The sequence below is a fragment of the Mytilus edulis genome, chromosome 6 (genome assembly GCF_963676685.1).
Source record: "Mytilus edulis chromosome 6, xbMytEdul2.2, whole genome shotgun sequence".
In the NCBI taxonomy this organism is placed as follows: Eukaryota; Metazoa; Mollusca; class Bivalvia; order Mytilida; family Mytilidae; genus Mytilus; species Mytilus edulis.
The window spans coordinates 84275211-84292465 of NC_092349.1; the positions used below are offsets into that span (position 1 = coordinate 84275211).

General features: G+C 32.3%; 1 protein-coding gene across 2 annotated transcripts in view; it reads left to right on the top strand.

Annotated features, from left to right (window-relative positions):
* The first annotated feature begins 15858 nt into the window (after positions 1-15858).
* LOC139528703 (macrophage scavenger receptor types I and II-like) overlaps positions 15859-17255 on the top strand; it is a 28797-nt gene continuing 27400 nt past the window's right edge. For both annotated transcript variants that reach the window (XM_071324829.1, XM_071324828.1), the window contains exon 1: positions 15859-15919. The gene's annotated coding sequence lies outside the window, so the exon portion shown is untranslated. The remainder of the gene's footprint in view (positions 15920-17255) is intronic.

Below are 17255 nucleotides of genomic sequence, written 5' to 3' on the forward strand. Positions count from 1 at the left end.
AAACCCCTACTTATTCTTACATTAACAAGAAGTACAATGTGTAATTTTTTCAGAGTGAGATAAATAAATGCGAGAACTTGAACTGCACTTACAATTTTGTATTGGGACTAAAACATTTCTTTTTATAACATAATCAAAATATTAGGTCATATTACATCTTATCATTGTTATGAATTTATATCTTATATTAGATCGTTTACTTTTAAATCAGTTACAGTTCGTTCGAACCCTCATTTAATGTATTTGTATATACTTTAATACACATAGAAAGGAATAAGATATTTGATGGGTAAACCTAGGGTTAGGTCAAATGTGAAGCGGTGTTTCAAAGGAAACTGTTAATATGAATAGTGAGACAATTCGGAAGAACACCCCTCCATCATTAATTGGTACGGCTGCCATTGTTGAATGTGAGCAGGAGAGATTCCGTGCTCTTTGTCATTCGTCTGCGATGGCCATGATACGTACGGTATGTTATCATTAGAGAAAGGATATTTGAAATCATTGTCTCTTATTTAAGATAATATACTACTTCTTTAATTGTAATAAAAGACACGTTGGTTCCTCTTAGTATTCTCTATTATGGAATTGCATTCATGATTGTAATGCAATAGAGGACAACGTTTGTGCCTGTTCTTTAAGGTTTGAACAACTTGTTGTTTGTCAAGAACAATGCATGAATTTTACCGTACAAGATAATTGTGTTTACTTGACGTGTACTAAATGTAATATTAGGACAAGTCGCCTTTTATCCTTAAATTACGTAGCCAGTATAATTTCTCAGAACACAATGTCTCTATTTTTGAAAGTAGTACAAATACAACATTAAACCGATTCTAAGTATTGTAAGTTATGAAAATTAATGATTTGACATTTTTAAGTTTTATGGTGATATATGTTTTTTTTTGTTCACTGGACTATAAATATAATGTATTGTTAATGCTGTAAAGAGATTTTATATCATCGTATATAATCACGCTTTCAGTATCATTTACTCGTCCTTGATAAATGTACATTGTAGGTGTAATGACACACTTGATCAATGTTTCGATCAAAATTTAGAACCTTAGCACAGCTGACATTTTTTACTTTTAATTTAAAATGGAAAACCCGTGTTCTATTCAGTTGTATCTTTGGTAAATGAAATAATAACTTATATAACCTTCTCAGATTCAGAAAAGTTAGGGGGATACAGAATCACACTTATTTGAAATTAATGCTCTGTTTATGTTTAATAACCCCCCCACCCACCCCCCAAAAAAAACAACAACAAAATATGAAAAAGTTGATTAAAGTACGGTCTTCAACACGGAGCCCTGGTTCACACCGAACAACAAGCTATAAAGGTACCCCCCTTCACCCTTATCTGATACAATATTATTACATCACAACATAGAAAGGCACACTATAAAATATCAATTAAAATGGTTTGAAAGAGGGTCAAAAGATACTAAAGGGACAGTCAAACTCATTATATCCATAGATCGCGATCGACAATGTCATGGCTAAAAAAGAAAAGACAAACAGACAAATAATAGTACACAAGACACAACATAGAAAACTAAAGAATAAACAACACGAACCACAACAAAACTGGGGGTTATCTCAGATGCTGTGGAAGTGTAAGCAGATCCTTCTCCACATGTGGCACCCTTCGTGTTGCTCATGTTATTTTAAATCCGGTAAAAAGTCTAATTCGGTAGGTCACATTCTTGAAAAGGGAAGGGGATTGTAGTAACGACATAAGGAACATATCCTATATCATCTGTGAAACGGTTATTTCATAACGGTCAACCAACTCGTAATGGCGTCCGGTATTCAAGAGCTTGCAGCTGCTACTCAGACTTTGAAAAACGTCACCAGTGTCTGAGTAGAAAAGTGATGAACCAGGGGTATGTCTGAAAAAGAATTCATCAGAAGATACCTAAGATCTTGTTGATAAATATTCCGTATCAACTTCACAAACAATGCACGATGGTCTTGGTGCATAAATTCTAGATACTGACATTTTTCATCGTAATAGCGTTGCATGCCTTTATAATTATATGTCTTTTTGATGACTACTTTTATTTTTTATTCTATTATTTTGGTAATATCAGTTTGAGGTGGCTCGGTACTTTGACAACCTGTCACTGTGTTATTGTGCAATGATAATTTTTTGCATTCTTGTCCTTCACCTTTGCTAATTTGCTTTGTCTTTATGCCTTTGAGTGTTCCATTGTTAACATTTTTGTTGGTTTTCATAGTGGTGAAGATGGTAACACAGTGTTTTCTGCTTTACCGCTATGTTTTTGCATTTTTACCTATCATGTCTGTATTCTTTTTTCACACATCACTTCCATTATAATAAAATTTTATGCGACTGTCATAAAAGATCGAGGTTTAGCTAGTTATAAATCCAGATTTAATCAATTTCTTCTACGTAAGCAAATGCCTGTACCAACTCAGGAATACATGTAACAGTTGTTATTCATTCGTTGGATGTGTTTGAGCTTTTGATTTTGTCATTTGAATTTTCCTCTGAGTTCGGTATTTTTGTTATTTTACTTTTCCCTTGTTTTAAGTGGTCAATTGTAGCGGTAGTAGTCAAAGACGTCTAACGAAACAAGTGGTATTTTTAAATACTTGAAAAGCTTAACGTGTAATACTTCTCCAAGTCTGTTAACGAAGAACAGCGATTAAAGGGTATTAACAAAGAATGATGACTAGTTTATATGTTCCAGACCGTATGAGTATTTGGACCGTACGCGTACGGTCCAACTAATAATAAGAAGGTGGTCAAGTTTATCAGATACAAATGTAAATAACAGATAAAAAAATCTTATATCTCAAATGAATATAAAAAGTTCAATTGATATTGAAATGAAAACTTAATATTCTAACTTTTTAAAAAGGTCACGCTAGTTTAATCTGTTAATCTCCTGTAATTAGCATGTCAGTAATTAATTAAAGGCCAGTATGCTCCGGCGTTTTGCATTTGCGCCGATCTGCATTTCATTTGCGCCGATTTTTTCTTTCATTTGCGCCGATTTTTTTTTTCATTTGCGCCGATTTTTTTACAGGTAAATTACAGGTAAATTACAGGTAAACAGATATAAGAGGATATGGTAATAGTGCCAAAGAGATAACTTTTCATCCCAGTCTTTGAAGATACATCTCCAGACTTTTCCTTTACCGTACTCGTAGATCTTCAGCCTCGGTCTTTTTCCGTCAACTGCCAGATGGTTATGTTATTTCTGTGTTTTGGTTTGACAATAGTCTCCCAATCAGAATCCGTTGTGACTCTGGCTTTACAAGATTTAATGGTACATCGGTAAGATATGTTATTTTTCTGGACAATGACCCTCCGATATGTATGGCTGTCGAAGATTAAAGAATTGACTCACCAGGTCGTTACAATATGTCCATCGTGTTACAACGAATTTCCAGAACAATTAGAATCAAAATAAACTTAAAAATAGTTTACTTTCATAAATAGTCTTCCAATCAGCTTGGATGGAGAATTGTCTCATTTGCATTCATACCACATCTTCCTATATCTATTAAACATAAGTGAACAACGTTTATAATCAGATATACCAATAAACCTTCAAGTTATAGTACATGTAAAAATATTAACTTATTAACTTATTTTTACCTGTAAATCCAATTAGGAGAAATTATAAAATCGGCGCAAATGAAAAAATGAAATCGGCGCAAATGAAAGAATGGAAATTTTCAAAATCGGCGCAAATGTCATACGCCCAGTATGCTCATTGAAATTGATGTTAACGGATGTAAACAAAACGTACAAGGACAATTGTTTTATAATATTTGTGAACTTTAAAAAAAATGCATATGCAAAGGAACATGAATGGACCGCAAACATGTAAATGTAAATTAATAAAAAAAAACATAACATTCCTTGTGGTAGTTAGTGTCAACTGGAGCGAGAGTACAAAAATGGGATTCAGATATAGAATTAAACAAACATTTAATTTCAATTGTACGCTTATTCACTTACCCATCTGATGTAAAAATAGCATCTTAGAGAACTAAAGCTACACATTTTTGGTTATTGTTTATTTTTTTTTAATTTAACCCATATGATACCAAAACATGTATGGTAAGCTGGACCGTACGAGTATACTCATACGGTCCGACCGTACGCGTATGGTCGGACCGTACGAGTATACGTATACGGTCCGGACCGTACGCGTACTGTCCAAATACTCGTATGGTCTGGAACATATATACCAATACCAATACCAAGGGTATGGGGGTCTTGATGGGTTTTCCTTAATTTCTGCATTCTGTTTATATTAAGGGCATTTTTTCTTTATCTTTTAAAGTAAAACTTATTCTTGAAAATTCTCCGGTAAATGATATAACTAAAGGTTTATTGTTTAACTTTTGCTCCCCATTACTAGTATTCTATATTCATTATATTTTTTTTGCGTTAAAGACCCATGGGTGGCCTTACGCTGTTATTTAATCTTTGGTTGGGTTGGTTTCTCTTTGACATATTCCGGCACCATTTTCATTCTCAAGTTTATTATTCTCTATTCTGCCCCTCGTCAACCTAATTCAGCCCCTCGTATTTCAACCCATACTACCTACATTTTAATCTATGTGTTATTATTTAAACTTGTGGACCTTTATTACATACTAGATGATTTTACTAGTACATTTTGTATATCTTATTAATATGAACAAAACAAAAAGGAAACCTTGAACCAATTTGTTAAGTTAAAGTAAGTCAAGGACTGGAGTTTAATGTAATGCGTATTAAAAAGAAATACAATATAAGCTACAAGTCTTACTTCTGCATTACTCAATCCCATTTTTTCATTGTACTAGTTTCGGTCAATTAATATTTTAATATGCGTATTAGTTCCAGTTGACGTAATACAAGATCACGAGTGTGAATACATGCAGGTATTTATTGAAATTTTGTATAGTTATGTAATTTTGATGGTATGCGACAAAAGATTCTATTCACATTTTGACATGACATAGTAGAGAATTTTCGAAAAACTCACACAATTTACAAAAACTTAACTGTATGATTTCGTATACATGTATTATATTTAACCCCTCCGCATTTTTGCGCCTGTCCCAAGTCAGGAGCCTCTGGCCTTTGTTAGTCTTGTATTATTTTAATTCTAGTTTCTTGTGTACAATTTGGAAATTAGTATGGCGTTCATTATCACTGAACTAGTAAATATTTGTTTAGGGGCCAGTTGAAGGACGCCTCCGGGTGCGGGAATTTCTCGCTACATTGAAGACCTGTTGGTGACCTTCTGCTGTTGTTTTTTTCTATGGTCGGGTTGTTGTCTCTTTGGCACATTCCCCATTTCCATTCTCAATTTTATATTATATAATGTACATTAGATAAATTGAAATATGGGATATCTAGAACTGTTTCATTCACTTCCTAATATTCCATTAATCAATAGATTATGTTTCCAATTCGATTGAGGGATGAAGAAACACTAATGAAACATTAAGATATTCAAAATCGACCGTTTTATATTTGGCAAATTGGCGGAATTGCGTTTTTGTACGGTACTAGAAGTAGGTATCGAGATGGTAAGCATGGTCATTGCTTTGACAATGTGTAGTACACATCTCAATATATATATGGATGCTTGATAACGGATCATTCTATTCTACTATATTAACAATAGTGCAGTGCAAGTGCATGTTGGACATTCTTCTGTAATAATTCCATTTTTCTAATAGAATGGATTTGAGTAGAAATTCGTATTTTCCCGCAAAAAATGTTTTTCAATATTCAGCCCCATTCTACTCTTTACTCAGCCATCAGTCCTACCCTGATATACCCCATCTTTTTCGGGTAATTAATACTGATAGCGTTTGACATTTTTAGCCGAACAAATTTATCCATTTTATTTAACTTAAATTATTGTATGCTGGTTCATATTCTGGACGCCAATCTTTGCTCCTTTATTATATAATTCACTAACAAAACAATTATGAAGCTTAGAAATGGAAAATTACTAAATACTAAACTTGTTCAAAGGGTATCTACACGTCTCAATCTTCAAAATCGGTTATCTAAAAATACTACCATCGCTAACGTTTTTAACGTTTTTTTGGTTACCCTTCTATCGATAAGTGTCATGCCAAAAAATGACTTACATGTCCCCGTCTTTCCACCAACAATACGGTAAGGTCCACGTTTAATGGTCGCACATTTTCTTTAAATTTTGAAACTGATATAACTTGAAAAACAAACAGTATTATTTATTTACTCACATGAAACAAACCGGGGTGTGGTATTCAGTACGTAGGAGAAACTGGACGATATTTATCTAAACGCACTCAAGAACATCTGTATCGTTTTAAAAGACCCAATAAATTCAAAAGTATCATTTACCAACACCTTAAGAAACACAACCATCCTTTTAAATATTTAGCAGTTCAACCTTTAGAAGTAGTAAATAAGCAGCCTGGTGAATCGCATTCAAAGTTTGTACGATCACGGAAAATAATTGAATTAAATTGGATTAAAAAATTACAGACAGTTTACCCTCTCGGTCTAAATGATAATATCATGGGAATTGGTAATATATCTAGAACCAATTCCGTTAACATTTTGGATATAGTTTCTAAAACTGTTCGTAAAAAACGTTCTCACGGTCGTAGAACAAATCGCAATCAAAGAATATTTCGGGCCAACCATACCAATATTTCGGACCTCATTTCTATTTCAAAAAACAACGGCAGACATTATCTGTTAACAAAACTCTGTTCGTTACCGGTTAATAAGTTAAATAAAATTTTGGAGGATTGCAACACAATTTCATATAGCAGTCCTAAGTATGAAATTGTTCAAATTATTATGGCATATTGTTATTCTAAATTATTTCCCAAAATTGATCGCCCTGAAGATCATAAAAAACATTTTATTAAAATTAAGTATGTCAATAAAGGCTTTGATTTTGTAAATATTGCCGGTATATTTAACGACCATTCTGTTAAAGAACAAATTCCTGGATATTTTGACAATACTGAGCTACCTCTTATTTGTTATATTTACAAGAAATCTACCCGGAAATTTGTGTTTAATTATAGTCAATTGTGTAAAGATGTTAATATCAGTGAAAATACACCTACTTCATGTAATTGCAGTAATTCCGAATATATTTATGGACCCATTTCCCATGTCATAACAGGAGATCTTAACATCGTTCAAGACCGAGAGTTAAAATCATTCCTCAGTAAAGGACCTAAATATCGTCCCCCGTCAATTATTAATTGGAATGAGTGTCGTAATATCATCCACGACTCACTCCATACTTACTGTATGAAATGGATAAAACGGGAAAAAGCTGACAAAAAATCTTTGGATTCTTTTTTTAATTCAGTAATGAAGATAGTTGATATACGTATTCAACATTTTAAAGAACATTTTACTATAAACAATAACCACAATAAACCTATTTCTCGTATCAAACATAAACTAAAAGAACTAGCCAAGGAATTTGTTTTTGTCCCGGCCGATAAAGCTGCTAATAATATTATTATTGTTTGACGTAAATTTTACATTGAGGTTCTGAAAAAGGAAATCACCAATTCACCAACATTCCAACTGACTCCATTTTCAGAAAACGAAATCTGTAACAAACATAAACTTTTAGCCACCGCTTTACAAGCAGAGCCAAATACAATGAAAGTCCCAACTATGTATTGGCTTCCGAAGCTACACAAAACCCCTTACAAATATAGATTTATTTCGTCTTCAAGCCATTGTTCAACTACTAAATTGTCTATTCTTCTTACCAGCACACTTGGTACAATAAAAAACCTGATAATAAATTGTTCAAATAAGGCCTTCGAAAATAGTGGAATAAATTACTTTTGGAGTGTCAAGAACTCGTTGGAAGTACTTGATAAATTGCATGCTTATATTGGTGATTTTGAATCTGTTCAAAGTTTTGATTTTTCTACCCTGTATACCACATTGCCTCACATTCTCATTAAGAAAAAATTCACACACCTAATTAAATGGACATTCAAAATATCAGAATGTGAATATATATGTTCAAACTCTTTTAGGTCATTTTTTAGTAGCAATAAACAAAAAAACTATGTTAATTGGACATGCTTTGATACTATATATGCCCTTGAATTTTTACTAGATAACATTTTTGTTCGCTTTGGGGATTCCGTATATCGTCAGATTATCGGAATTCCAATGGGAACTAACTGTGCACCACTTATTGCGGACCTGTTTTTGTATTGTTATGAGTTACAATTTATGACAAAAATAAGCAAAGACCCATAGAAACAACATCTGATAAACAAATTTAATAATACTTTTAGATATTTGGATGATATTTTGGCTCTCAATAATGACGACTTCAGTATGTATATTAATGAAATTTATCCTGTTGAACTTACTTTAAATAAAGCTAATACTAACAATGACCACTGCCCTTTTCTCGATCTTGATATCTATATCACTAATGGAAAGCTGAATACTAAAATTTATGATAAAAGGGACGATTTTTCATTTCCTATCGTTAATTATCCGTTTTAGATGGTGACGTTCCCTTGTCACCATCTTACGGTGTTTATATATCTCAACTTGTACGATTCGCTCGTGTATGTAACAATGTTTTAGATTTTAACGAGAGAAATTTATGTATTACTGAAAAATTAATACACCAGGGTTTTCGATATCACAAACTAGTCAAAACCTTTACTAAATTTTATCATCGGTATAAAGACATCATTCGTAAATATAGCTCAACATGCCGACTTCTAATACGTTCAGGTATTTCACATCCAATTTTTTATGGAAATATTCTTTATAAAGCACAAAGGTGTCAGTATTCACCTCAGAAACTTACAAAACCTTTGAATAGACTTATTAAGAAGGGATATAATTACGATACTGTTGTCAAGTCATTACAAATTGCATATTTTGGCGTTAATATTGAGTCACTGATAAGGTCTTTGCATCGGAGCTAAACATTTATTCTAAAAACAGTTATTGGCATGACACGGGTTATGTTCTTCTCATATATGTTATGATGGTATGATACTAAACCCTTAACGGGAAGGATTGTGCCTGATGTTCATATGATGAAATCATAATCTTTCAGTCAGTTTAATTGAAGTCTGGAGCTGGCATGTCAGTTAACTGCTAGTAGTCTGAACTGAATTTTAATGTGCGTATTGTTATGCGTTTACTTTTCTACATTGGTTAGAGGTATAGGGGGAGGGTTGAGATCTCACAACCATGTTTAACCCCGCCGCATTTTTGCGCCTGTCCCAAGTCAGGAGCCTCTGGCCTTTGTTAGTCTTGTATTATTTTAATTTTAGTTTCTTGTGTACAATTTGGAAATTAGTATGGCGTTCATTATCACTGGACTAGTATATATTTGTTTAGGGGCCAGCTGAGGGACGCCTCCGGGTGCGGGAATTTCTCGCTACATTGAAGACCTGTTGGTGACCCTCTGCTGTTGTTTTTTATTTGGTCGGGTTGTTGTCTCTTTGACACATTCCCCATTTCCATTCTCAATTTTATTAATCATCCATGCAGAGTTATCGTTTCTTCAGATTTCAAACGTTCTTGAGATATTCTTCCGCATGCGTGTGCATATTTGTTTTAATGATTTTTACTTATATGTATAATGTGACGGTACCCACATTGCACCTTTTTTGACAGTTTTGTCACCTTCATCTTTTTATGTCCAGTTCAATATAATGAATATGAACCATCAATTTTAAATGCATTAACAAGACTACTGTCTTTAATAAATCAAAGTACTGAAGAACTGTACATCGGATGACCGCAAGTTCTTGTGGATGATCTATAAACATGATGAACGCGCAGACATCATCAAGTGTAAACGAACATTACTTATCGCTTGTTATAAATTCACTTCATCAATGAATACTCATCAAATACTTTTTAAAGAAGATACATTAATACTATCAAAATATTTTGTTGTATGTATAACGTCGCAGTACCCAAATTGCATCTTTTTGTACAAAAACGGCTGTGGAAATCTTACAAATTTTCTTTGAGACTACACGATTGGTATTTTTATGATTTTACATAATACACGTCTTTTAACATACTAGCTTAAAATATCTGAGTATTCACAAAACGATCACAGTAAATATCAACTGATGAATCGTTTACTTGAAAAAGTAAATCTACGGAAACACCGCCATGCGACGTTCTCAAAAAGTCATCTTTTACAATGAGCAAATTGAATATGTTACAAGCATCCATTTCTTATAAAACGGATAGTTAGCATGGACAAATGTCAAATTATTCAAAATATTTAAAGAATTAGAACAAAAAATCTGTTATTCATCTTGCAGGATGTGAATTCAGCATGGGTGCGATTTGGGTACTCCTCATAATGGAATCCTTGATCTTTTGGAGAACGGTTCAGACCATTTTTCTATGATTCATTATGGATCAAAAATAAACAAGGATACATCTACAAAATAAATACAGAATTGAAACTTTGGTCTGAATCATAAAAACGTGTATTTAAAACAATTGTCAAAATAGGTGCAATTTGGGTTCCGTCACATTATACATAAAAGTAAAAATCATTAAAACATCTATGCACACGCATGCGGAAGAATATCTCAAGAACTTTTGCAATCTCAAAGAACGATAACTCTGCATGGATAATTAAACATTTTTTGCGGGAAAACACGAATGCCTAGTCAAATCCATTCTATTCGAAAAATCGAATCATTACAGAAGAATGTCCAACATGCACTTGCACTGCACTATTGTTAATATAGTAGAGACAATAACCATCAAAACCAAGGAGTAAACAAAGACTCACAAAACCACAGGACAGTTATAAATAATAATTAAGAAACAACACGAACTCCACTAAAAACCGAGAGTGACATCAGGTGCTTTGGAAGGGTAAGCATTTCCTGCACCGTATACAGCACCCGTCGTGTTATTTCTTTGTTCAGTTCGGTAATGATGGAAGGTTATTATGACTGAGGAAGAATACCAGATATGATTTCTGACACACTTTTGTCATAATGGTCAATCAGCTCATGATGGCGACCGTAAAATTTCTTGAGTGATGACCTTAATTTGATTGATTCATAGCCCTGTCTTAGCAACTTTTGAGAAAGCAGTATAGAATATACAAATGCATGAAAATTATATATACATGGTACTGTAATATACAAGTATTAATATATAATAAACCATAAACCAGAGTATACTGATTTGTATCAATACAATATAATAGTCATTGTGACGAAGTCAGTAATTGAATAAATATATTTTATTAAGTAATTACAAAGTCAAGAAAGATTGTAAAGTTCAAATGTTCGAATGTTCACAAACTGTCTTTAAAGTTGAATAGTTCGAATGTTCAATATCTCACACGGGCACGTGATCGTATAGTTTAACTGTTCAGTCCTGATAGAGTAATTCGGATAATAAGCGCATGAGTTCCAGCCTACCCACAAGGGGGGAGACCTTGGCGGAATCTCCGTTATCAATCTGTCCTCCTTCAAGTCCAAAGCTGGATCTTATATAGTCCAGTACTCCATTAACAACGGCCCATAGCTGATGGCCGGTTACTTAATAGTCTGGATGTTAGATAATTCTAGTCTGTGGTTAATTGTCAAACTATGCAATTAACCCCTGAAGGATACATGTTATTTCACAGTAGACATGGTCATTTATTGGCTGCAGGGTATACATGGTATGTCTATAATATTTGAACAGATCGTTATTTAAAAGTGTCCAAAGCGTACATGATTGTCATTGAATTATTTAATTCCTTTTTAATAAATTCCTAATTAATACTCCTTGATAATTAATGAATGGTACACAATTGTGTAACATAATGCCTCCAATTTTTAGAGAACGAAAGTTCAATAAAATACGGTATTTTTCTTCCTGTAGGTTATTCTAATAGTTTATTGTAAGGTTTTCGGTAACCATCACCACATATCTAAGTTTATAAAGTTCTATAAGTCCAATATCATGATATAATAAGTTCATCACATTCTTCTAGTCCAATATCTGGATATATTTACACATAGTTCATTCGAATCATAAGTTCAATATTTCGGTATACATAGTTCATGTTTTATTTTCGTCACCATCATAGTATAAGGTTCATCAACTGCTGGAAAGGGCGCACATCTTTGTACAAGTGTCGTCATCATCATCTCCATTACGTAGTATTTGACGCATCTAGCTATTTGGTTCGTCCTTCTTAAGAGGCTGTTAACATCGGCATTCGGTTAAGTTTTGTCCTTGACCAATGGCACAGAGGAAGACATCTCTCTGTTGTCAGTAACATCTATTCCAACCAATTGCGAAGACACCATTTGTTTTTACCAAATTGTTCGTGGCATTAGAACCAGAACTCACAACATTCTTTTTGGCTAACCAAGATATATTCTTAATTAATTAACAGTATAAAAATATGGCTATTCCAATGAAGATCGCACCTAAACCCCACTGATAAATTTATCCCAATTTGGACAAACTAAAACTTGTTTACTTCCCCTTAATTTCCTATTTTTTATTTATCAATCAGATAATTGACAGTTTGTTAGCTCGCCTTAAGTTCCAAAATTTATCTAAGCCTAGCAAAATTAAGTTTTCACAATTTCTACGTATATAAATCAATACGTTCTTTTTTATATCAAATTATCTATTTAAAACAAATACGTTTTTTTTTTATATTAAATTGTCTATTCAAAACAAAAAAATAAAAGGGGAAAACTGTCGTATACAACTTCTACAAGTTTTTACAATCCTACATAATAAAAACAAATATATGTTTATTAACACAAGACATAAAAAATAGATTTAAAAATTCACAAATTAAAAAAATATATATAATGTGATCCTTTTCTATAACCCCTACACCTACATAATACCTATAACAACTAATATATACTAAATATTATATGTGTTACTTTGTTCCCAATTGTAATACTTTTACAGTTTTATTTTGTTTGCTTCATTAATTAATCTTAATGTTAAATATAGACCAAAAAATTAACAACATTTAAGATTCCATTAATAAAATTTTAACTACCTCTTGCGCAATTTGTTACTGACTCTACATTTCATATTTGACAACAAAAACACCTTATTGCGAAAAAAATATCGTTCTCTGTAATGTATTACATTTTTCTAAAATTAGTATATAGTTTCCTTATACTATTTCCTTTCTTTTTTATATATCTATTTTTCATTTGTTTTAAAATTTCAAACCTACTGCCTATCCCTTTTATACATTTACATACGACTATGTTGAGATCTGAGTTTAAAAATAGTATATACATTTAAAACTTAACTAACCTCTTAAAACTAAAACAATTAAAAAAAATCTATGACTACTTATGAACAAAACACATCGTTAAGATTATTTTTTCAACTCCTTAAATAATTGTTTCCTTATTCTTATTTCATGATTATAATCCTCATCATTGTTTACTTTTAAATTTCAATGTTACTTGAATGCTAGTTTTCCTTTTATATCAATTATCTATTTCACTAAAATTTTGTCATTAAGTTCTGAAGTTCATATGTCTCTTATTTTTTCTTTACAAATATTAGTCTACTACAACAATACTAGTAAATCTCTAAGGGCAAACATATCCATGTTTTTCTTTAATGTGCTACTTTATGAAGATACTTCTCTTAATCTATTAACAATATGTAAATATGGCGTAATCTAACACCATAAACAACTTGCACCATTTAATAACTTAACATCACTTATGTTAATCATCCGAAGAAGGGGTTGGAATCTAAAATTATAGACTATTTGTTTTCTCTAAACAAATGTGCGTACACACTATCCAACTGCATAAACCCATTAATCAACAATGGCTAGAATACGCAAACAATGTATCCTCAATGTACCCTTAACTTCATCTACCAAAGGTTCTAAATCAACCTTAATTTACACCGGTGCTCTCCTAATTTTACGTAAAACATATGTTTTCTAGAATAATTGAATGTATCTTCAAAAAAAATAACCCATCATATGACCAGAAACCACCATTAAATACGGAAAAAATGCTAATGTATCAGACATTTTATCTTTTTACATATTTACTTTAAACGAAAAACTAGCTTCTCTAAACTTCACAAAAAACGGTTTATTTTGAAGAATCATAAGTTTAATCTATCCTATCCCTTAAACAACACGTACAGCATAAAAAATAACACAAAAAATAACCTTTCATTCTTATCATGAAAAAAAATATGTATTCATAATTTTTAAATTGACCTATATATATATAGTACCTAAAAATACCTAATAACAAAAATCGTGCCAACCACATTTCGTGAAAAAACATCAGATTTTAAGCCTTTTAAAAGTGCAGCCTCAATCCCTTTAAAATTAAAAACTTTACTTAATATGTGTAACATCCCTTGAAAAGCCTTTTCTTCTTTTTGAACTGACATAGAAATATCTTGATTTTCCATTAAGAAAAATGAAAGTAACTGAGTTCTTACCTGTTGTATTCCTTCGCGTTATTTTAGACAATCCAAGTCGATCCTGGTCAAACGGCATCAAATTGACTAATGTGACGAAGTCAGTAATTGAATAAATATATTTCATTAAGTAATTACAAAGTCAAGAAAGATTCTAAAGTTCAAATGTTCGAATGTTCACAAACTGTCTTTAAAGTTGAATAGTTCGAATGTTCAATATCTCACACGGGCACGGTATCGTATAGTGTAACTGTTCAGTCCTGATAGAGTAATTCGGATAATAAGCGCATGAGTTCCAGCCTACCCACAAGGGGGGGAGACCTTGGCGGAATCTCCGTTATCAATCTGTCCTCCTTCAAGTCCAAAGCTGGATCTTATATAGTCCAGTACTCCATTAACAACGGCCCATAGCTGATGGCCGGTTACTTAATAGTCTGGATGTTAGATAATTCTAGTCTGTGGTTAATTGTCAAACTATGCAATTAACCCCTGAAGGATACATGTTATTTCACAGTAGACATGGTCATTTATTGGCTGCAGGGTATACATGGTATGTTTATAATATTTGAACAGATCGTTATTTAAAAGTGTCCAAAGCGTACATGATTGTCATTGAATTATTTAATTCCTTTTTAATAAATTCCTAATTAATACTCCTTGATAATTAATGAATGGTACACAATTGTGTAACATCATTACGGTGAGTTTAAATTCCATGTCATTAATTTATCATCCACGCACGAACTTGTCCCAGAAAAAAAATATCTGTACATTAACCTCACTTTCAGGTATAGATATGTGATTTTTTTCTGAGACAAGTGCTTGTCGGACCATCCACAAGAACTTGCGGTCATCCAATATTCAGTGCTTCAATACTTTTATTATATATCTAAAACGTATGTTATACGAATACTTTGCCGTTGCAAATTAAATTGTATAGTTGTGTCTGGTGAATATTTTTTTTCTGCTCTATTTCATGGTCTTCGGCTGTTGTCTTCTCTTTGGTCGGGTTGTTGTCTCTTTGGCACATTCCCCATGTCCATTCTCAATATTATCATCGTATAATGTATTTTGTTAAAAAAGGTCAGTTCTTTTAAATGAGCTTGAAATGTTTCTTTTGACAAATTATTTGTTCGATTTTCGTAAGATACTGCATATCTATAATAACAGGTTAAAACTTTTATACTAGTTACATTATAATCACGTTTTTTCAAAGAATACTAGTTTACCTCTCGATACAAATATACAAAATGGTAGAGAAACGTGAGCACACCATTGAATGAATTGTTGCATGTCATGTTACATATAATTTCTTGGAAGACGTGTAATTGTGTATGACTCCTTTAAACATTATTAAAAGATAATAAGATAAACGAAATAATGAAATAAATACTAGTTCCTGGTGTCAATATCAAAAATCTGAAGTGCAGTCTAACTGTAAGTACGCCATACTTTTTCAGTGTATACAATAATTTTTGTTTTGGTTTTGCAGCAGCACATTGTATTCAGTAAGCAAAATACTAATTAAGGGAGAATTAAATGATCTTTTCTTTAAGACGAAACGAACTTCATTATGTTATACAGCTGTTTGACTCTTTTGACAATGGTTAAGTATTTATACATCCTATTGTGCTATACATTTATACATATCTTTTTGTGCTATGACTACTGTTTGCTGCTAATGTGCTTTGTCTATTTTTGTTTATAAAACAATAGAAAAACGGCTAAATTTAATAAACTTGATATTCATTTATAAATACTAGAACACACCCGTGATATCGCGGGTCCGTGACTGAATTAAAGTATATAACTATGCGCAAGCCTTATCTTAATATTAGTACTGTCATCTGATAAAGTCATGCCGATTATAAGATACACAATTTTCTCTGCTTTCAAATCTTTCTGTTTGAACCCGTCGAACTGGAACTTATCAATTATTGGTAATATTAATTATTTGGAAAACAAAAGGTCCTGCATGGAATGGAGTATTTTTTAATCAACAGCATCGTCCTATATTAGTTATAAATAAAGTTGAATTCTTTGATTCGCTGTTTTACGTCATGCCCGCTAACAAATTGAAACTTATTTTTAGTCCAGATTTTTAGTATTCGTATTGTTATTTTAGAAAGTCCTACGGATTAAAATACTACAATAGGTAACAATTTGACAATTTAGTAGTGTCAACCCTGTGATTATGACCCGTGTATATAGCATATTAATCCTGAATACACCGTTTGGTGGTGCGCCTGTCAGATGCGGAACGTACAGATAAGGTAATAGGTAACATGTGATTATACTATTGGTATCGGTATCGGATTCGACCCGGAACTTGTTAATTATTGGCAATATTAATTACGTGGAAAACCGAAAAGGGCCTGGAGTGGTGTAATTTTTAATCTACACCTTTGTACTATATTAGGTGTATATAAAGTTGAATTCTTTGATTTGTCGTTTTTACCCGATGACGGCTGACAAATTGGACCTCGTAGTTTTAGTATTATAGATAAGGTTAAATATTAGTAATTATGATAGATTTACATCATATTGTAATACTTTTTCCATCAATAGGGCATCTGATATATACGTCTTTAGCATTTTTATCCCAGCGTCGCTCATGGTTCATTTGATGACGTCATGAATAAAATTAAGGAAGATGGAGTTATCTTCGCTTGGTCAAAACTCTGGGAAAAAAATGATAAAATCTGGCTTTACACTTCGGCGTCAGATTTGGTTTATCACATAAAAAGTACTGCACATATAATTTATATTACAT